General features: G+C 45.2%; 1 protein-coding gene across 2 annotated transcripts in view; it reads right to left on the bottom strand.

The window, feature by feature from the left end:
• Positions 1–23,238, bottom strand: part of LOC117348198 (beta-1,3-galactosyl-O-glycosyl-glycoprotein beta-1,6-N-acetylglucosaminyltransferase 3-like) — a 313,029-nt gene that overhangs the window by 82,138 nt on the left and 207,653 nt on the right. The gene's annotated exons all lie outside the window — the stretch shown is intronic.

The following is a 23,238-nucleotide window of genomic DNA, read 5'->3' as shown; positions in this document are numbered from 1 at the left end:
AAAACGTTCCCATAAAGCACAGTAGGCAGTCTACAGAGCCTGAGGTCTGAATGAGTAAGAGTCCAATTCAAATCGTGCCTGCAGGGTCATCTTGGCAAGCCAGAGGCTGAAGGTAGGGGCCTCTGCAGCAGACCACTGGTGCAAAATAAGTTGTTTGCCCAAGAGAACAGCATGAAGAATGAATTTCTGAGCAGGGAATCAAGTCCTGGACATCCCCCTGCAGAAGCGCTACACAGTTCTAGTCAAAGGAGCATTGAATTACCAATTCAAGGCATTGATGTATAACACTCCAGAGTGATAAAGCCAGACATTCAAAAAATGTATGAAGAAAGGTTCCTGGATGCTGTTTGCAGCGAAGACAGAGAGCATCGGTCCACAAATGCATATGCAAACCACGGGTTCTGGTGATATACGCTCTATGGAGGAGTTTAAACTGTGTCTCCTGGAGAGATACTGCTTTAACAAAAAGATAAATGTTCTGGAAAAATATTTGCAGATCTTGGATTGTGACAGGCCTACCCAGCTCAGAAGACCAATCCCTAGCAAGTGGCACCAAACACATCTCATTTTGATAGTCGGGGTATCCAGAAAAATTTTATCAAGAGACCCACACTCCCAACATCCGGTATGACGAGCAAGCAGAGGGGTAAGATAATGCTTAATCTGTAAATAGCTGTGAAAGTGGTGTAAAGAAAGACCCCATTGGGATTGGACCTGAGAAAAGGAGGGGAAGAGCCTTCCCCCCAGATCCAAAACCGCCCCCACAGTAGTGTCCCGCTCCCCTCGGTCCAACAGACCCCAGAGATGCTGCATACCAGGAGGGAAATCAGGGTTGCGAAGGAGGGAGAGAAAAGGGGAAAAACCAGGCAGCATTTTCTGTTTCGTGCACCACCACGCCCAAGCCTTCCGAAAAGAGAGAAGAAAGGAAAAAGAAGAAGAAGAAGGGGTAAAACCAGGGCCCCCCACAGAACGGCCATGCAAAAAGAAAGAAAAGGAAATAGGAAGACAGCAGGCCTCCAAGAGTGTCGAGGGAGAGGAGCAGGAGTCAGGCACCAGCTGGGCATGTATCCAGCGAAACAGAGCCGCAACATTGTACGCTCGCAGATCAGGGATGTTCAGACCTCCATGCTGTTTGGCTCTGATGAGTTTAGGAAAACTAATTCTAGATGCCCTATCCTGCCAAATAAAAGATCGAATAGTGGCGAGATAAAACCGCTCGTCAGATGAAGACACCCAAACGGGAATAGTCTGGAGGGGGTACAACAGTTTGGGAAAAAGCACCATCTTGACCAATGCAACCCTTCCCATAAGGGACAACGGTAAGGTTCGCCACCGGTGGCAAAGGGTTTTGATTTTACCAAGTGCGGTGGTGATGTTGGCTGTATATAAACGTTTGTGGTCGCAATATAACATAATACCTAAATATTTAAGTTTCCCGGGAGCCACTCCAACACCCAAGGTTTCTGTCCAATGAGGCACACCCGAGGTCCCCAACAGAAGAGCCTCTGTTTATTCAAAATTTATCTTAAGGCCCGAAAAACGCCCGTAAGATTGTATAAGTGCCATAAGACGGGGCATGTGGATGTCAGCATGGTTAACATAAAGAAGCATATCGTCAGCAAAGAGACTAATGCGAAACTCGTAGGTCCCCACACGGAGACCCTCTAGGCAGGGGTCGTGACGGATACGCTGCGCCAAGGGCTCTAGTGAAAGCAGAAACAGCAGGGGGGATAGCGGGCAGCCTTGACGGGTACCCCGCCCCAAGGGAAAGGAGACAGACAAATCTCCATTCACCAGAAGCTGGGAAGAGGGTCGACAGTAAAGAGCCACCAACCAACACATGAAGTCTCCAGCAATGCCAAACTGCCCCATAACCCAAAAAAGATGGTCCCACGAGACCATATCGAACGCCTTCTCAACGTCAAGACTGGCAATAAGGGCCCTGTCCCCTGTCACATGAGAAGATTGCAAGACCGCCAAAACCTTTAAAAGATTCATGGAGGACAAAACCGACCTGGTCCTCGTGAATCAGATCCGGCAAGAAGGCATTGAGATGGGCCGCCAGGATGCTACCTAAGATCTTAACATCCTGGTTAAGGAGAGAAATCGGTCTGTACGAGCCCAATTGATCCTGGGGGCGGCCGGGTTTTGAAAGAAGAATGACATGGGCCCGGTTATGAGTGTCCCCAGGAGGAAGCTCAGTCAGCAGACCAGTGTAGTAGGACTGAAAAGCTGGCAACACAGCAGGGGGCAGTAGTTTGTAAAATTCCGGTCCCATCCCGTCAGGACCCGGCGTTTTTGCGAGAGTAAGTTTACCGATGGCTGCCTGAAGCTCCTGCCCAGTAATAGGGGAATTCAGTGTCCGCCCCTGCTCCTCCGAAAGGGAGGGCAGATGTAGGTCCTTGAAAAAGGCGTCTCGGGCCTGGGAGTCAGCCGGGGAAGCCGTATAAAGATCTCGGTAAAAACGGACAAAATGAGCCGAGATATCAGCAGGATTAGTATGGAGTTTGCCTGTCCGATCTTTAATACCAGTAATGATGTGTTTGGCCTTGGGTGGTCGGACAAGGTTAGCTAACATGCGTCCCGTCTTATTACCCCATGCATGAAGTTTATATTTATAAAAATATATACTGCGCTGGGCTCTGGCATCAAGAAGTTGGTTGATCTGATATTTCAATTTTTTCAGCAATGCCCGGAGCGGTGGGGTAAGCTGGGATATGTGTACCCGTCGGAGCTCTTGCAATTCCCGAGTGAGAGCTAAGAGTTCACCCTCCTGTCGCTTCTTCAGAGCAGAAGAATAGGCCAAAATATGACCACGCATGACAGACTTTGCGGCCTCCCAATAGACAACAGGGCCCACATCCGACATAGAGTTTGTATGGAGAAAATCCTCCCATTTTTTGGAAAAATAATCATGAAAGGCTTTATCTGTGTATAATTGTGGAGACATACGCCAAATGCGTCCACCGGAGGACCGCAAAAACTGAAGACTGTTGCTAAGCAAAGAGTGATCAGATAAGGTCGGAGCGAGCATGGAGGCCGAAGCAAATTTGGGAAACCAAAGCTCAGAGACAAGGAAGTAGTCAAGACGAGAGTAAGACAGATCACGCTCTTCAGGGTGGAGAGTTCTCCAAACATCCAACAAGCCCAGTTCCCGCATGAGGTAATTCACGCCCCTGTTGAAGTGACCCCTGGGAGCATCCCTAACGGGTTGACAATCTAAAGCTGGATTGGCAGTCACATTAAAATCTCCCCCCAGCACCAGCAAACCAGAAGTGTGAGGAGCTAACAGAGTGACAAGGTGAGAAAAAAAAACGTGAGAGTAGGTGTTAGGTGCATAGATGTTACAAAAAACAATGGAATGCCCCCATAGTTCTCCCACAAGGATGATGTATCTCCCATCAGGGTCCGAGACCTGCTGCAGAATGGTAAAGAGAATACGTTTATGGATAAGAATAGCTACCCCCTCTGTCTAGTGTTATAGGAAGCAAAGCCAATTTGTCCCACCCAATCCCGCCTCAGTTTATGATGTTCCTCGTCAGTGAAGTGTGTTTCCTGGAGGAAAGCTACGTCTGTGCGCTCCCGCTTGAGGTATGCAAGGAGTTTAGCAGGTTTAATGGGAGAGTGGATCCCATCCACATTAAGGGATTTCACATTCAAAGATGACATAGCATTACATTGATGGTAACATTGTTATAACAAAGCATGCACTTACAGTAAAATAGAGCGAGGGACGTCCCAGCCAAATCCCCCCTCCACACATGAATGACAGCATTAAAAAGGTGCAAAGCAAAGTAAGATGCGTGAGCCAGACAGCGATAATCAACAATCACGAGCATAACCCATACACACAGTCTCATACAGAAACCCCATACACTCCCCTCCACACAAGCAATCCATCCCCCCCACCCCCCAAGACCATACAGTCTACCCAGAACAAAGAACAGTGAATGAGAACTAAAGTAAAATAACAGCAACAGCTCCAGGCCATGCCCCACATACAGAGCAAGACTCATCAAACAAAAGCAGCTATTAAAATGTAACAGAAAAAAATAGCTCCTTGGCAGCAGCTAAATAAAAGAGAATTAGGAGAGGTTATAGAATGCCATCGGGTGCTGCTCCTCACTCCAACCGCCACTTAGGGCCGCGTGGGAGCCGTTGCTCCGCCCCCGAAGTCCAGAGACTCTCATCGCTCTCCTCAGAAGCAGCTCCCTGCCTTCGGGGCTGCTCCTCTCTTCGGCCCGGTGACTTCGGGCAGCGTGACTTCGGGCAGCGTGGGAGCCCTGCTCCGCCCCCGAATTCCTTCACTCTGGCCTCTTATCCTCCTTCTCTGCTTCCTCACAAACACTTCCCACTCCCAAAAACCTCTTCCCAAACTCTCCCGATGCTACATTCCCCAACAACATCTGTCCTGGGCTCAGAATTCCCATGCTAGTATCCTCCAGACCCCATCATTTCAAAAAACACCGAGGTGCAAACCTCTCCTCCCTAAAACCTGTTCCCCCAGCAAACCTGACCATCCTTACTTCTGACTCTCTCACCCCAGTCCCTACTCTCTATTGTAATGCGAGGTCTGTCAGAAATAAGACCCAAATAGTAAAAGATTTACTTGAGGATTTTGATCCTGGTTTTTTGTGCATCACTGAATCATGGATCGAAAAAGATGACTTACTCACACAAAATGAACTCTGTCCCCCAGGCTACCACGGTCTTTTCTCTCCTAGATTAAATCGAAAAGGAGGAGGTCTAGCCCTTCTCTACAAATCATTCTTTAATGTTGAGCTCTTAGAAAAGGGTAGTCACTCCTCCCTGGAATTCATGCTAGCCTCAATAAATGACGAATTTCGCCCCCACCCATTAGGCATCCTGCTACTTTACCGCACACCCAACCCCTGGAATAAATCCTCTGACTTTTTTCTTGAGACCATTACAAAGGCCTATCTAAAATTCCAAAGACTGATCATAGGTGACATAAACCTTCACCTAGACGACAACACCAACAATGACTCAACTGAGTTCAAAGACTTCCTCACCTCCTTAGACTTCACTGCTTCCCCGCCCACCTCTACCCATGAAAAGGGGCACTCCATTGACATCATTAGCTTTCTTGACCTGACTGAGCATAAAACTTCCACAGATACGACCCGTTGGGAACATGTCCCCTGGTCGGATCACCTCCTAGGCTCTTTCTGCCTCCCTGTCTTCATGTCAGCCCTTGATACCCCAACCCGTGCCACAAACTCCATCACCTACCGCAAAAAGATCTCAAATGAACTATTCTGGTCCCAGTTTCTCAACAAACTCCCTCCCCTTCCCACTCACACGAACCCTGACTCAATCTGGCACAACTGGGTGACTCTTTCCGAATCCACGTACCGTGCCCTTGCCCCTCTAACCACTAAAACCATCTCCTATTCTCACAAGGCTCCCTGGTACCTCCCTTACCACAGAGAATTAAAACAGAAATGTCGGGCCCTGGAACGGAGATGGAAAAAATCAAAATCCCCCCTAGATAAGCAATCCTGGAGAGAAAACATCAAATCCTACAACTCCGTACTAAAAAAAGCTAGGAAGAATTACTATAGAGACAAAATCTCCAGGTCAAAAAACCAAAACAGTACACTGTTCCACATCTGGCGGAACCTAACTTCTAAAAATGACTCCGCCCCCTCCCCCCCTCCCATCTCCAAATGACCTAGCCAAATTTTTCAACGAGAAGATCACTATCATAAAGAGCTCGTTTCCCTCAGCTATCTCCTATAACTCTCTCCCCCCGAAAGACTCCGACGCTATCCCTGCCGACAGATCATGGACTACATTCGAACTTGTATCCGAGACCCAGATCTCTAAACTTTGCCTCAAACTTAAATCCTACAAGTGCATCCTAGATCCCTTCCCATCCTACCTTTACGAAAAAATCCCTACACAGGCCATCTCTTCCCTTACTGACCTCATAAACAAAGTCTTACTATCGGGCCTGTTCTCCACCGAAATGGGACACATTGCCTTATCCCCTCTTCTGAAAAAACCCGATCTTGACCCTTCCTCACCATCGAACTATCGCCCCATAGCAAACATCCCTCTTTTAACAAAACTTCTAGGGACCATAGTCGCCACTCAGCTCTCCTCTTACCTAGAGAGATTCTCCATTCTCCAACACTACCAATACGGATTTATGCCCAATTTCAGCACCGAGTCCCTCCTAGTTTCCCTAATCTCAAAGGTGCAACAACTACACGCCCGAAACAAATTTGCTGTTCTCCTACAGTTTGATCTCTCCGCGGCTTTCGACGTCGTGCATCACGACATACTAATCTACCAACTTTCCGAGATTGGGATAGACTCTTCTGTCCTAAAGTGGTTCTCAAACTTCCTTCGCGATCGTTCCTACATTGTCAACACAAACGGCTCCAAATCCGCTTCATGGACACCATCCTGTGGTGTTCCACAGGGCTCTCCCCTATCCCCTATTCTCTTCAACATATATATGACCTCCCTGAAGCTCCTTAAACTATCCCCCCTTGAAACAATTTACACATATGCAGACGATATCCTCATCCTCCTCGAAACAGATCCAAACCTTACAAACCTCCAAGAGAACATCACATCATGCATAATGAGACGCCTGGTCCCTCTCAGTACAGATGAAATTAAATGAATCAAAAACAAAATTACTCTGGCTCAGCCCAAAATTAGCTCACCTGCCCGCCCTCTTCACCCTACCCACAGGCCCTGCTCTACACCTTGAGTTCTCAAGCAAGGTCCTTGGCATCACTATCGACTCCTCCCTTTCCCTCAACGATCACCTGAATTCCCTGGCAAAATCTTGTTTTTTCAGCCTCCACATGCTGAGGAAAGTTAGATTCTATTTTCACCAAAAGCATTTCACCGTCCTTGTACAATCCATCATCCTATCCAAACTCGATTATTGTAACGCCATCTACTTAGGCCTAATGAAAAAAAGTCTTCGCAGACTCCAGCTTTTCCAGAACACTGCGGCTAAGCTGATTTTTGCTAAACGCAAATATGACCACGTCTCCCCTCTACTTACCAATCTTCACTGGCTCACAGTACTTTCCAGAATTCATTTCAAATGCTCCTGCCTGGCTTTCAAGATCATTCACGGCATCCTTCCGCCCCTAATCCCTCTATCCTTCCTCGCCCCGACACCAACTACCACCAGATCTGCCCACAGACATAAACTATCCTTCCCCTCTCTACACGGCTTCCTCCACGCAGGTAAACTGGGTAGATCCCTCCTCTCCAAAATCACCGGCCTCTGGAACAACCTCACTGTCCCGCTGCGGAACCTGGACTCCCTCCAACTATTCCGAAAACAACTGAAAACCTGGCTTTTCTCTAGCATATAATAATCTCTTCTCCTGATTACATCCCCTCTTTTTATGCTTTGTAAACTCTTTCTCTTCTCTCTTCCCATATTTTTTAAAACTCTGTAAACCGTGTTGAGCTCCACTTCAGTGGAGAAGATGCGGTATATAAACCTAAGGTTTAGTTTAGTTTAGTTTTAGTTTAGAATGACATCTAGTCACTCAGCCAGAGAGAGCATAAAGGAATAATCAGTACAGAGTGAGAACCCCTGAGTGTCCCATAGTTGGAAAGAGAACAAAAGAAACAGGAAACGCCAAAATACTGCAGGCAGTTAAGGCAAAAAAGTAAAATAACAACCACCAGGGCAAAACGTGCCACTGGCTAGGAAACAGTTAGCAAGTCCGTCTGCCACCAAACACTCAAAAATGGCGTATCAGAGAAGAACACATGCGGCCATGCCGCCAAGCAGAAATCTGATTCCCCGGTGTGGAAGGTTCAGAAGGGTGCAGACGCTGGATTCACAGGAACTGGTAATTGAAGAACAAATTGTTCCATCTCTCATGGTGTTTCCAGGTAGTGAACCTTGTTGTTATAGAAAACCCGAGCCCGGGCTGGATAGAGGAGGGAGACTCGAATGTTACGGCGAAACAAGGTGTTGCAGTGAAGCGCCATCGCTTTACGCCTGGAGGATACTTGGGGGGAGAAATCTTGAAAGATTAAGATCTTGCGCCCGTCATAGGCAAAATCCACCCCTTTGCGATAGTGAGCCAGGATCCGTTCTTTAACCGCAAAGTTAAGGAACCGGGCAAGCACAGGACGCGGTCGAGTATCATCATCCTTCCTTTGGCCCACACGGTGCGCCCGTTCGATTTGGATAGTCAGGCCCGGATCCAAAGGGTCTAATACTTTTAGCAACCAACTTTCCAGACAGGTACGGAGATCCACGTCCCGAATAGAAGCAGGGAACCCAATGAAACGGAGGTTCTTTCTCCTACCCCGGTTCTCATGGTCATCAACGCGATCTAGCAGGGTTTTATTAGCAGACTCCAGAGCTCGTATCCGCTCTTCAAAATTAGCAACTTGATCTTCCTGTCGTGCAACACGGTCCTCGACTCGTTGCAAACGGCCTGCGTGAGAGTCAAGGCTTTCCTTAATATCCTCCATAAACGTGTGAATTTTAGCGAGTTTGTCCTCCATCACCAGGGTAAGAGAGCGGGTGAGTTCCTGCACCACGGCTTCCTGGAGTGTGAACATGGGAACCTCGTGGCTATATTCGGTTCCAGCTGCTTCAATTTATCTCGAGTGCCCCGCTGCGATTTAGCAGTCATCGCACAGGCAAAACACTCCGGGGAAACGTTCCACAAAGGCTGCAAAGCAAATGAAAAGAATATATAGCGCCTAAAATTGCATATGTTGCAAAGCAGATTATGTCGGCATGGCCCGGAGCTGTGGAGAGACACGTCCGTTCAAGTGCCCGGCATCACATGACCCCCCCCCCCCATCAATTCTAATGTCAGAGAGGATGTTCTGGGCTTTGGCTGGCCCGGAACATCCTGTCTGTCATCTGAATTGATGTTGGGAAGAAGGCTTCTGGGCGGTGATTAGCAGCAGCGGGGAGGTAAGAAGAGAGAGCAGCAGCAGCGGCAATGGCAGACCAGGAAGGGAGGGAGGCTTTTTTTTTTTCTTTTGCGCAGCAAGGAGGGAAGGAGTTAGGCAGGCAAGCAGGCTGGCTTTGGTGCGGCAGGGAGAGAGGGAGGGAGGTAGGCAGGCATGGAGGCTGACTTCGGGGGTGGGGGCTGGAACAAAGTCTGGAAGGCAGTGAGGGGGACATCATAAGGAGGCATTGGGGGCACTAAGGACATAGGAAGGGGCACTGAGGACATAGCAAGGAGGCACTGAGGGCACTAAGAACATAGGAAGGGGCACTAAGAATATAGGAAGGAGGCACTAGGGGCACTAAGGATATGGCAAGGGGCACTAAGGACATGGGAAGGAGGCACTGGGGGCATTAAGGACATAGGAAGGGGCACTAAGGACATGGGAAGGAGACACTGGGGACACTAAGGACATAGGAAGGGGCACTAAGGATATAGGAAGGAGGCACTGTGGGCAATAAGGACATGGTAAGGGGTACTAAGGACATAGGAAGGAGGCATTGGTGGAACTAAGGACATAGGATGGAGTCACTGGGGCTGCTTCTCTGTCTGCTAAACCATTGAGTCTGTGAGGAAAAATGCTGCCCCAACTCACCTGCTCTCTGCCGCCCTTCCCCACAGTGCAGCCCCACTTTAAAACCAAAGGCTCGCACTGTGGGGAAGCGCAGCAGGGAGCAGGAGTGTCGGGGTGGGTTTCGTGTTCAGTTCTATAGTATGGCTTTTTTAAAAGAGGCTGCAGCGAGTTCCGTCGGGAAACAAGATCGGGCCAGGCTGCCTTTGCCTGTCATTACTTCCCCAACCCTTCCCTCATTGTTTTGACCTTGCTAGTGCAGGAGAGCGGCGCATGCACAGATCACAAGTACAGCCATCAATGATGGTCTGTGCATATGTCGTGATAAGTCTTCAGCGATCCTTGGGATCAATTGTGGGCGTGTTTCCGATTAGGTCATTTGCATGGGGAGCCTTTAGTGAATGGGTCGCCCAGCAAGACTCGGAAACGGATCGGAACAGGATTGGACGGGTAAGAGGGCTTTAGTGAATCTAGCATTTAGTCAGATTATACAGTATCTCTTTATATTTCTTTTATATGCTTAACTTAGTTTTTTGCTAAAAATTTCTTTCTCTTTCTTTTCAGCTTTTCACACCAGGAAACTCAACTCAGATTTCTTTAAAAATTCTTAAAACCAATCTCTTTGCATGTCAAACCTTCTACTAACTGAGATCTGAAAAAGATTAGGTCCCAATTACTGCCCCACACTCTCTCTCTGTCATTAGAAAGACAGATGCATCTGGGGACAATATCTTAGAGACAAAAAATCTCCCAAACATGTCCAGTTTATTGAATGTTCTGTAACTCTTTTTATATCATTTTACATGAGTCAATATCATCAGCATGTGACGTAAATACAAACCATATATGGACACAGGTCACATGAAACTTTAAAGAAATAACAAGCATCTTAATATCTAAAGGCCAAAATTTAAAGGTGCTTTGCTCAGCAGAGCCTTTTTCTTTTCTAAAGCTTCTTGCAAATACGATTATGAAAACAATTGAATTCACTTCACAACAAGATAAGAACACACATCTTCTCAAACATAAAATGGCCTTGCAGTATTTCAGCAAGAGAAGGCAAACAGTGTCTGGATTTACAGCTTCAAACACAGCCTAAGGAAAACTACAAGGTACATGATACGTGTCCCTTCAATCCCCTCTTACGTCATGAAAATGACATCATAAATGCACAGCATGAGCTGGGAGGGAGAGATACTCTAGATATGTCTCTCGAGGAGGGGTTTTAGGAGCTGTAATACGAATAACACAGTTCACGAGCAGTCGAAAAATTACATAAGAGACAAGAGTGCAGATAATAATAGAGATTATAACAATAAAAAGGTCTTTTACCCAACCCTGCATTCAACTAAAGTACTGATCCTAAGAATTAGATAAACCAGAGTTACGTTTGAGCTCAGCAGAGAGGTCTTCTAATTTTTTAATGGCCATAGTAACCTTTCCTGTAGGACCTGTATTGTCAGGAATAAAAGTGCAACATGATAAAGTACTGGGAAGAATTTTACAGACACCCCTCTTCTCAGCTAGAATCATATCCAGGGCCATACGATTTTGAAAACCATCTGAGAAGTGGGGCCTAATTGATCAGCAATACCTTACAAGGCGTCCCTAGAGTACTTCACAAAGCGTTGCTGATTATAATAAATTTAATTAATCCAATCAACATTCTTATTAATAGTAACAAAGGGAATAAGGAACTCAAACCCAGCCTTAACCTGATCTTAGGCCTGAAATTCATCTGAGACTCCTCTTGGGACCCCTATAGCATCTATGTATACATGCGGATCAAAACTACCAAGGAGATCAGATTTATGTCAAGACAGAAAAGAGGAAAAACCATATGAATAGGAAGGGTGCCCTTCAGAAAGAATATGCAGGAGCATGGTAACCTTAGCTAAAGCACACTGGCCTATCCACTGCCTGGGTAGCTTAACAGGGAGCCGAAAGTCTCCATAGAGCCAGTAAATATCACCTAGGGTGAAAATCTGATGCTGCAACAATGGGGCATACCTATAATCCAAGATAGAACAATAACTTGGGGGTAAATTACCTACAAAACTATCCTGTGTCAGATTAGAAACATGACATGTGTAATTACCCTTATAGATGGTAACGGCAATATCAAGCTTTTTCTGTCCAGGCAGCAAAAGGTATTTAGTACACCACAGTGCACAAAGGGGATAGGTAAAATTAAAGGAGGTAGATAGATCCCGTAAGAAAACTGATGGGTCGGATAGTTAGACCCACCCTTAAACCACATGCCCATAATGTACATACCTTCATCAGTAGGTCTAGGGTTGACAATAGTAAGAGAAAGCTTAATAATTTGTGCAGGAACACTTTTCGTATAACAGTTTCCAACCTTACGAAGGGTCCTATGAATAAGCAGTGATTTATTTTGGTCCGCTTTTTTCAGTGTACTTTCTGGTTTATAAGCCCAGTCAGTATCAATATTCCACCCTACCACTCCCCAGAATGCACACTTATCCCCCCAACGTGAGTCAATAACACACATATATACATATGTCTTTAGTTTTAGGAATCTCTGAGGACCAATGGCACAGCCTTGGGATATCAATTGATGAACAGTCCACAATGTCACAATACTCAAAAGTGAAGGTGACCACATGCATACTGCTGGAAGTATACCAAAGGGTAGTATACTGTCTGTCTTTCTGGATTCCAATTGAAGGGCAGCCTTTGGAAGGGAGTCCAGCTTGACGTCGTGTTCGCAAAGAGGTGCCGGGGGTGCTGTTTACAGCAGGAGTGTCATTTACAGATGGGTATGGGCAGAAAGTGTTGTGGACCCAGAACACATCATCCCTGTAGACCCAGTTAGAAATGATCCATACAGGAAGAAAAACTAGCAGCAGCGTTGCCAGTAAGAGAATGATAAAGTTGGTAGAATGCTGCAATGAGATCATCATGTTGTTCCACTGGAGGAGGTGAAATCTGCGCAGGGAAGACTTGCTTCTGGGGTTTTAGGTTAACCCTCTTCAAGCGACTTGCGTGGATCCAAACAGGAGACTCCTCAGTGAGTACAGTGGTCCAGGTCACAGCGATCGCAGTAGTGGGAAGTCCAAAGGGGAAATCCGTCTGCTTCCTATCCTTGGAAAGCTTCTGGATGATAACTTCGTCACCAGGCTGAAAAAATGGGTAGGAATCTGTGGAGAGAAAGGAGAAGTGCAAGACACGTTTCTTTGAACAAGCCCTAATATTTCAATGAGCTTTCGGACGTATTCCTCCTGTATCAAGGGAAGATCACTACTCTCAACTATTGAGGGTTTGTCTACCGATGGGGCGGGGAAAGGTCATCCCATGAGAATCTCAAAGGGAGAGCAGCCAGATGTCTGTGCATACAGAAAGAGATAGAAAACAAGAGAGAAACCATGTTGCCTGTACTGAATGTGGCAACATGTTACAATACCAATACACTTACCTGGTATAGCTATGGCAAAACAGATACAATACTCAGTTACTTAAGGTTCTTAATTGAACATTCCAAAAAGATATGTTTTTGTGTGCTGCATATAACTATTATGGAACTTCAGAGAGACCATACTGATGTACTGAATGTATTCAGAAATGTATACTAAATGGATCATATGTAAGGAGCACCACGAAATAAACGCTGTATAAAGTAAAACTTTTTCTTAAACATATAACCCCTAACTAAGCTACATTTAGAATATGAAAGCTATAAGTAAAAAGAACATTGCGCAGTTAGGCTAGCAAGAAGTGGAAAAAGCTCTAGAAATGGCCAATGTTATGTATCCTGGGGTACCCACTAAACTAAAGCAAGTAGACATGACACAGACAAAACATAAAGTTTTAAGCGTGAAGCTATTATTCCATCTGTCAAGTGTGCAGGGCTGAATTTAACTCTGCAAATAAACACATTGATATAAAAAACCAAAACAAAGATAAACAATAATGTATATCATAACCATCTCATATTCGGAAAAAGGCATAAAGCTAATTTCTCTTTGGAGCGTCTCTATCTCTGCAGTGATAAAGAGGACCCTTGGAAAACATTAGAAATATTTGTGCCAAACTGATCTGGGATGGCTATGTATATATCCGAACTACTGCTAAGAAAAAGAAAAAACATTTTAAATTAGCAACATCCTAATTTCAGCTAAAGCAATAGAAAGGAATTGTGTTTTCCAATTTGTTTTCAATTCACAAACATGCCAGCTGTAGCTATCGAGCTATATATATCTGTATCAAGGAGCAAAAGGTCAAGAATGAAAATATCACTAGCAAGAAGTTGAAATGTCGAGCGAGCACTACGATAACCAATACCATGATATTGGACAATGAATAAGGGAGAGCTAGCAGGGTTTCCCCTCTTTGCACCAAAGTCTGTCCAAAAGGGCGGCTTTGGGCACCTGCCAAACGCCAGGCATCAAGTTCAGAGGGAGGTAACAAAGGACTGAAGCTGTAAAAAAAGAGAGGAAGAGAATCCTGTTCACCCTTGAGACCCAGAAGCCCATTTAAAAGAAGGGCTTGGACATCATGAAAAGTGTGAAGGGTAGTGGGGTGACCAAGGGTCAGAGGAATAACCATCTCTACCACCATAGCACATGCAGCCAGGGCTCTCAAGCAGGCAAGCATGCCATGAACTTGAACAGGAGTGACTATAGAAAAAAAGGCAACAGAGCGTAACTTACCGCCATGTTCTCCCTTCATGGTGTTACAATGGTCCCGAACAAAGAGATGAAACATATGGTCATAATCAGGAAGACCCAGGCCTGGGCTAGAAATCAAAGCACATTTCAAATGTCCAACATTTCATGAGCCAATCTGATAAGATCAGTCATTTCAGAACCCAGGGTCTGTCTCAGAATCTGGTCATAGAAGGAACAATCAGAGATCCATTGGCGGCAGTAACCAATCATATCAAGAAAAGTAAGCATGTCTTTCTTGGTAGCTGGGTGGGGCAGACCCAGAACAGCAGCAATGCGGGAAGTGCAGATTTTCCTCTGACCATGAGACAAGACAAAACCCAGGTATTTCACTTCAGATTTACACCAGTGCAGTTTATTTCGTGACACCTTGTGACCACATACAGACAACCATTGTTAAAGGTGCAAACTATCAGCCTGACAGGTCTCCTGAATTATGGAACACAAAAAGAGGTACAGGATGAGGACAGAACCATGAGGGGCAGTCCATGGCTGTAGAATAGCCCTGAGGACAATGGAGAACACCACAGGGGAGTCAGCATAGCCCTGGGGCATTCCACATCAGGTATACTGTTGCTTAAAAGTGAAGGCAAAAAGAGGCTGAGAAGCCTCATCAACAGGGACTGAAAAAAAAACATTCTTTAGGACAATGACAGAAAAAAACATTGGCTGCCGGTGGAATGGAGGAGAGGAAGAAAGAAACATCAGGGACAATGGGTGCAATGAGAATTATCAAAAGATTAACAACCCTAAAGTCAGGAGAGTCCTTGGACGTCGTGTACCTGGACTTCAGCAAAGCGTTCAACAGCATCCCACACCGCAGGCTGCTGAACAAGATGAAATCGATGGGATTAGGAGAGACTCTAACTGCATGGGTTAAAGATTGGCTTAATGGCAGACTTCAGAGGGTGGTAGTTAACGGTACCCTCTCTAAAATGTCGGAGGTGACTAGCGGAGTGCCACAGGGTTCGGTCCTGGGCCCACTCCTCTTCAACATATTCATTGGGGATCTGACTCAAGGGCTTCAAGGCAAAGTAACCTTATTCGCTGATGATGCCAAACTATGCAATATAGTAAACGGCTATAATCTACAGGATGCTATGGAGCAAGACCTGCATACTTTAGAAAGATGGTCCTTGATATGGCAGCTGGGCTTTAACGCCAAGAAATGTAAGGTCATGCATCTCGGTAACGGAAATCCTTGCAGAACTTACACCCTGAATGGAGAAACTTTAACCAGGACTACGGCAGAACGAGACTCAGTGCTGACATGAAAGCAGCCACTCAAGTGGAGAAGGCTTCATCTAAAGCACGGCAGATGATAGGTTGTATCAAGAGAAGCTTCGTCAACAGGAAACCTGAAGTCATGATGCCATTGTACAGAACCATGGTGAGACCTCATCTGGAGTACTGTGTGCAATTCTGGAGGCCACATTACCGTAAGGATGTGCTCAGAATTGAGTCGGTTCAGCGGATGGCCACCAGGATGGTCTCGGGGCTAAAGGGTCTCCCGTACGAGGAAAGACTGAGCAAATTGCAGCTCTACACTCTTGAAGAGCGTAGGGAGAGGGGAGACATGATTGAGACATTTAAGTACATCACGGGACGGGTCGAGGTGGAAGATTATATCTTTTTCTCAGGGGACCCTCGACCACAAGAGGACATCCGCTCAAACTCAGGGGAGGGAAGTTTCGTGGAGACGCCAGGAAGTACTTCTTCACGGAGAGAGTGATCGAGCATTGGAACAAGCTTCCAGTGCAGGTGGTCGAGGCACGCAGCATCCCAGACTTCAAGAACAAATGGGATACCCATGTGGGATCCCTACGAGGTCATGCCAAGGGATAGGGTCACTAGGACTTGAATGAGCGGGTCAGTAGAGTGACAGTATAATTACAATTATACTTAAGGGGTCAGAAGACTTAAGAGGGTGGGTAAATAGTGTGGGCAGACTTGATGGGCTATATGGCCCTTATCTGCCGTCATCTTTCTATGTTTCTATGTTTCTATGAAGTGGGGGATGCTATTAGCTTTGACAACAAGAGCGATGGGCGTATTGTAAGAAGAGATGGTGGTTTTGATAATACCGGAGGAAAGAAAAGTGACAATCAGTGGAATCATGATTCTCACCGTACTGCTTACAACATTGTCAGTGGAAGCCCAAACTGGGAAGTCTGGGGGAACGGCAAAAGCATTCATGCACGGACCCTGATAATGAAAGCAAAGAACAGCATCAAGTCTGGCAATCAAAAGTGCATTTGTACTTTATATAATTCAGACTGCCAAATAGAAAAATATGGCTTTCAGTCAGAAAGAGAAAACCAGAATCACATTCCTTAAGGTCAGTAACTAGGTATCCAAATAAGCACAGAGAAAATTTACAACTTGCTAATCTTCTAAAAACAAAACAAAACAAAATTTTGCCAGCACAAAACACAAAGGAAGCAGCCATAGAAGAAACGCACAAAATGAGTCAGGAACAAACTATTGTATGTTCGAAAGGGAGACAAGAAACAGTTCTTGTGTACAAGCTGCGAGGGAAAGATCTTAGACTGATTCAAACACCGCTTGCAATTCATTCCACATAACAGCATGTCCTACCTCAGTGTTAAACATATAAACAGTGCAAACGTATAAGGGAAAGGATTGGTGACACAGAAAGATGTAGGCTGAAGGGAGAGTGTCACACACACTGGCAACATAAGCCTTACAAGTCTCATCTGAATCCTAAGTGCATTTATGACTCATTACAAAAACAATACAACAATGCAAAAATATTTGCTTACCTTACCTTATAAGCGAAGTACAGTAATAAGAGACAATAAAATCTTATACTCTATAAAATTTTTAACCTCACAAATGACAGAGTGGGCAGGGGGTTCTATAAATAATTTCATTCTTCCCGAAAGAATGGTAGCTCCTTATATTCACGAGGGGCGCTTCCCAAAAGTACCCCGAGATTTTTCCACAAAAACTCCGTAATAGAACCCAAAGCTTGAACTTAAAATAAAGGGTGGGAACAGGACGCCAATACCAGTGAGTATTAAAGAACAGAAAAAGTTCAGAAATACTCACAAAATATTGGTGATGTCATCTGCCCCTCCCGGGCGGGCCCTCAATTGAAAATGATTAGGTCCAAATTACTGCCCCACACTCTCTCTCTGTCATTAGAAAGACAGATGCATCTGGGGACAATATCTTAGAGACAAAAAATCTCCCAAACATGTCCAGTTTATTGAATGTTCTGTAACTCTTTTTATATCATTTTACATGAGTCAATGTCGTCAGCATGTGACGTAAATACAAACCATATATGGACACAGGTCACATGAAACTTTAAAGAAATAACAAGCATCTTACTATCTAAAGGCCAAAGTTTAAAGGTGCTTTGGTCAGCAGAGCCTTTTTCTTATCTAAAGCTTCTTGCAAATACGATTATGAAAACAATTGAATTCACTTCACAACAAGATAAGAACACACATCTTCTCAAACATAAAATGGCCTTGCAGTATTTCAGCAAGAGAAAGCAAACAGTGTCTCAATTTACAGCTTCAAACACAGCCTAAGGAAAACTACAAGGTACATGATACGTGTCCCTTCAAGATCCATTGTAAAACTGCCTATTTTCCCTTTCAGACTATTGTGTCTGTTGTAACAGGACTCAATTTGACAAAGGTGACAGATGTCCTTTCAACACAGTGTCCTTTCTTGAAAACAGGGTTCCAAATATTGCTAATAATGTTAGAAAAAAAATAAATAGGGTGTACACTATTAAAAAAAATGAGAGTAAAATAAAAGCTTTTTTTCTGGCCCACTGCAGCTTTCTTGCCTAGGAGCTTCCCTCTGAAAATGGTTCTGGGACTGGATCTCCACCAAGTCAGAAGCAGGAACCAGAAACCAGGAAGAGAATACTGGAGCAGCTCCCTATTACCTATCTTTAAATAAATCAACAAGGCAAAACCTTGACTCCCTTAGTGGCGAATCTTTTGTGTGTCCTTCTTCCGATGCTCCCTAATTGCACTTGCTAATTCCAGAGAAAATAAAAATAAATTATAGGGGTTGCCCTATCTATTCCCAGCTCCTTGTCTTGCTAGCACACTCACACTGTATCCACACAGCCAGTTCTAATATACAGCTGCAGGTTGGGTAAAGTATGGTGCACCCTATATTCAAGGGATCTTCCCTCCCATCTTTAACTGATATCCCCATATGTAAATTATTTTTTTAGAAGATTAGATAGGTCTGAGTGCATAAACCCTCTGATGAAAACAAATTCCTAGATTCTATACTTGAGGAGCTTAAAAACTGTGTGACAATAGGTAAAGAGATTGGCAGGGAAAAGAGGGAAATTGGCAGGAAAAAGACTTTAAGAGCAAAGCATAGGTGTGCACAACTTGGCTCATCAATTAGGCTCAGAAAAATTGGCTTACAAATGACAGGTGTTAACTGACCATTGCCTCTAATCCTAAACTAAGATGGAATACTGCTGAAAGGCACCCAGATCAGCCAGATATTGGGCCCAAATGAAAGTGACAAAATGTAGAAACCCAGCACCTTCTGAATACTGAGGCTCTTGTGTGCATGTGTAAGAATCTACATGCCATCAGCTAACAGTTGCTGTCCCTCACTGTTGCCCCCTCAATTATATGTCTAGCCAGGCATCTTTGCTAATGACTTAATGCAGTGGTTCCCAAAGTTTTTCAGTTCAAGGCACTCTTAGTTTGTAAATAATTTTTTCATGGTGCTCTTAAGTTGAAAGAAAATACCTAACCATTCCCTCTACCCCCCTGCCCAATCTGGTATATCTCTCCTCTCCTTCCCTTCCTACCATCTCCTTCTTCTCTACCGTCCCTTCCCTTTCCTTTTCTTTTCTTATCTTCCATGGTCTGGCATGTGTCTCCTTCCTTCTTCCCTTTCTTATTTTCTTCTCCCAATCGAGTATGGTATTTCTCTCCCCATAGGATCAAGTACCTCTCTCTACCTTTCCCATATTCCAAGTTGTGATCTTCGATCCATGGTAGCTTAAAAACAAAGGGACTAATTCTACAAATGGGTGTCTCGATTGTAGGTGGCATACTACTGAAAGGTCACTTTGGTCAGCCACAAAACTTAGAGATTTGAAGAAAGCGACAGGTATATTTTATTCAGCATATGCGGACTCCTGAGCCCCCAAGCTGGCTGCTTCAGAAGTCCCGAAACAAGGAAGTTATAGTGATATTTATATATTTTCTGGCTAAAAAACTGAATGCTAGAAAAAACTTCTCACGTGTTACTTTTCTTAACAATCATTGGTCCTAAGCAGGTCACTTATCTTAGCCCTGCAGTCTTTCTGTTACATGTCAAGGAGGGCGGTATACAATACTGTGTATGCTGAGATAACAATAAGAAGCTAAAATGCCCAAGCTACAACACCCATTGCAGGCAGGCTAGAACATGAGATAAGTCAGGTCTACAATTAAACACAATTCAGCATTTTATTAAGGAGAAACTTAGTTCAAGACTCAGGAAAACCAGTCCCAGACTCTTTCAGTCCCCCCCTTTCAGGGTAGTCGAATGAAGGAGGAAGGAGACGAGCCTGATAAAGTTCAAGAAGGAGGAAGGTCAGAATCAGTTGTAGGGACTGGTCGATACTGGGGGAGCACAAGGGCCATAGCAGCAGTGGAACGGTCAACAGCAGAATCAACAGTTTGGTGAAGCAGTTTTATGGCTATGGGGACCACACAGGGCAGGCAGCAAAGGAGCAGAGAAGACAGGGTGGCAACCAGCAAGATGGTCTTCATTGCTGAGTCAGAGGGCAACCAAGAGCCGAAGATGCCAGAGAGCCAATCTGCAGTGAGGCCATGCCAGGTCTGGGCAGGAACATGAGCCAGTTTGGTGATACGATCCACAACTTCCTCGATCACTTTACCATCGTCATCAAGTTCAAGGCAGTAGTTGGAGGGGTTGATTTTGCCACAGATGCCACCTTCTGCCACCAGCAAGTAGTCTAGATCTAGGCGGTTCTAATAAATAGCAGTGTGCATTTTAGCATTGGCCTTGCCAATGGTAGCCAATGCACGAGCTGTTTTATTGGTAATGAGTTCAAGAACAGCCTGCAAGCGAATGATGCAGTTAAGCATATAGATAGGGGTCCAATAACCATAGCAGCCATCTTCAGCCCAAGTAGCAGGTCCATAAGCAGCGATGATCCGTTCTTCAGGCCAGTCATCACCCCATTCACCTATTTTAAGAGACTTAGTGGAAGTAGACTGCTTTTGGCGACTCCTGGTGTCGAATATAGGGGCTCCCAGGCGTTCACCATCGGCCAGCGGTAACAGGAAGAAGCTGGGACAGATCATGCCAAGTACACATGTACCAGTCCAGTTAGCAGGCAACCAAGATTAGCAAACAGACCGTAGAGCCAATATCGACCATCAGGAGCTGGCCATCGTTCATAGGAAGTTTCATTGATCAGTGTCTGAAGGGGTTGACCTGGCAAATTGGAGATGTTATTGGCAGCCCAGGGGTCCCAGGCAACAGTGGAGATATTAAAAGACCAGAGAGATGAACACTTCAGGTGTGAAACCTGAATGTTGAAGCGACCCCCAATTCGCTGAAGGCAGTGGGAAGCAACAATGGAGGTTCGCAAGGCCCATCATGGACGTCGTGCACCTGACATGAAAGTAAGGTTCTGTGAAGTCAAGTTTAACATGTCCAGCTGCTTTGCCTCCCATGGCCACTGTTTTCCCATACCAGTCCCTCCACATACAAAACAATTGCTAACGTTAAGAGTCTGGCCTATAGTTTCAAGCAAACTGTATTAACAGATTTCTAGTGATTACAGGAATATCAATATCTACTTTCATATTTTCATAAAACTGGGGAAACACCACAGAGTGGTGAACAGGGGCACAATACGGACATATACAACAGTGCCTGGGTCTAGTCCTTTACCATCAATATAGAATCCCATTCGGTTTTTAGCATACCAGACCTGGGCATTGGCATGCCAGGTGTGAAGGTTAGTGATAGTGAAAACCATGGGATTACAGTGGATTGCAGTACACGTGAGACCGGGGTTAGGGCCTACTGCAAGAGTGGCAGAGGGGGTATTGGCTGGGTATTTATGAGAGTTCTTGTAAGTGGCCCACGAGACACATTCCCACTCAGGACAGGCTCCACCATTAGTAAAGGTTTCCTCATAGGGGCATATCTTAAAGGGCATTAGGTTGTACAGGCACGCATACTTAGCACATGAGGTGTAATAGCGCTGCTAATCTAGGGAGCCACATGGGACTGTATTAGGGGTAATACCATGACCCTGGGCAACATCAAATAACATGCATGCATCAAATTACAATGACACCGGGCGAGTGGGATCTACAATAAAAGTCTGGTTGATAAGTGGACCCTCAACATTATCAATGCGGATCCCCTCCACTGAGGGGCATTTAAATTGGGTACGGTATAGTAGGGCCATTTATTCCTTATCTCCATTACAGACCTGAGAAAGGCACGGTTTACAGGGGGTAAGGGATTGTGATTGATCCCCTAGTACAATAGGGAAGAAATACAGAAGAAAGAAATATAAGACAGTGAGGGCAAAACAAAAGTCAGATATATAACACAAAAGGCGCCGACAATGCTGGCACAAGAAGCTCATTTTGTCAGGAACAACTTAGAAAACCTAAAACAGTTATATTCAGGGTACTTGCTAGAAGCAGTGGTGAACCACAAGCAGTCAGTTAAACTCAAACACTTGTGAAAAGGTTATATTCAGAACACCTACTAAGAACAGTGGTAAATGTTCAAAGCAATTTTGAGGGTTTAGAGATCTTCAGCTGGAGGTCTGTTTTGCCTGGAGTGGCTTGCCACACAACAGCTGGCTTGATTCTGCTGTAGTGAAACCAGGTTTCGTGTCCTGACACCTTGACAGCTGTGGGGGAAGAAATGAGGACAGTGAAAGGGCCTATCCACTTAGGTTTCAGGGGGCAGTGTTCTCCCTAGGGCCTTTCAGCCAGGTGGTTCGCCCATCTAATTTAGATGACTGCCCGGCTGCCATCCATCGTGAATCCTGCAGCTGCCGCCGCCGCTCAACATAAAAAAAAAAATAACACCTCATCGGCTGGAGATTTGGCGCCTTAGCCCGTAGCAAACTCATGCTTCGGGGCTTTAAGGTGTTCGTGCCGGCTTCCCCTCTCTTCCCTCCGAAACCGGAAGTTACGTCCTGGGGGGTGGGGGGAAGAGAAGGGAAGCTGACACGCACACTTTAGAGCCCCGAATCATGAGTTCACTACGGGCTAAGGCAGGAGACAGGCAGGAGACTGGTCAACGACGAATGGAAGCTTATAACTTGCTTAGGGCCTTCCTCGCTGCTGGGTCCTGCCTACTTTCTGTTTCCACGAAGGCAGGACCCGGCAACGAGGAAGGCCCAAAGCAAGGAAAGAGCAGCAAGCTGTAAGCTTCCCTCCGTCGCTGACCTATGGAAGATAGGTCAGCGATGGAGGGAAGCTTGCGACTCTGCTGATTCAAAGATGACATAAACTTCATTCAGGAGGGCAATAATAGCAGTCACTGGTCTTTCCAAAAGGCTGGTTGTCATGGATGTGGAGCATGAGTTCGATCTACGAATTATGATAATTGTTCAAAACAATGCTCTTTCAGTCAACTTGGAAAGAGCACAAATTGGAGATAGATCTATAGTTATTAGGGTCAGAATGATCTCCAGAGTTGGATTTGAAGATTGGATGGACAAGGGCTTTTTTCCACATATAATGATAAACTAACATTAATCAAATTTAAAGCAAGTGGCAAAAGACTGTGAACAGACAGTTTTAAACACGAGGAAGTGACCGGATCTAAAAAACAAGTTGTACTTCTCATTAAAGAGAGGATTTTGGATAATTTATCCAGAGACTGAAGTGAGAAAGATGACCAGTGTGATAGGGGCAAGGTTCATGAGGTAGAAGTAGTAAGTGATGGAGACTGAACTACTAAAGAATCTGTAGAACATGGTTTC

Source organism: Geotrypetes seraphini, chromosome 14, assembly GCF_902459505.1.
Source record: "Geotrypetes seraphini chromosome 14, aGeoSer1.1, whole genome shotgun sequence".
Lineage (NCBI taxonomy): Eukaryota > Metazoa > Chordata > Amphibia > Gymnophiona > Dermophiidae > Geotrypetes > Geotrypetes seraphini.
The sequence above is the reverse complement of the archived record's forward strand: the minus strand, read 5'-3'. Positions and strand labels throughout refer to the sequence as shown.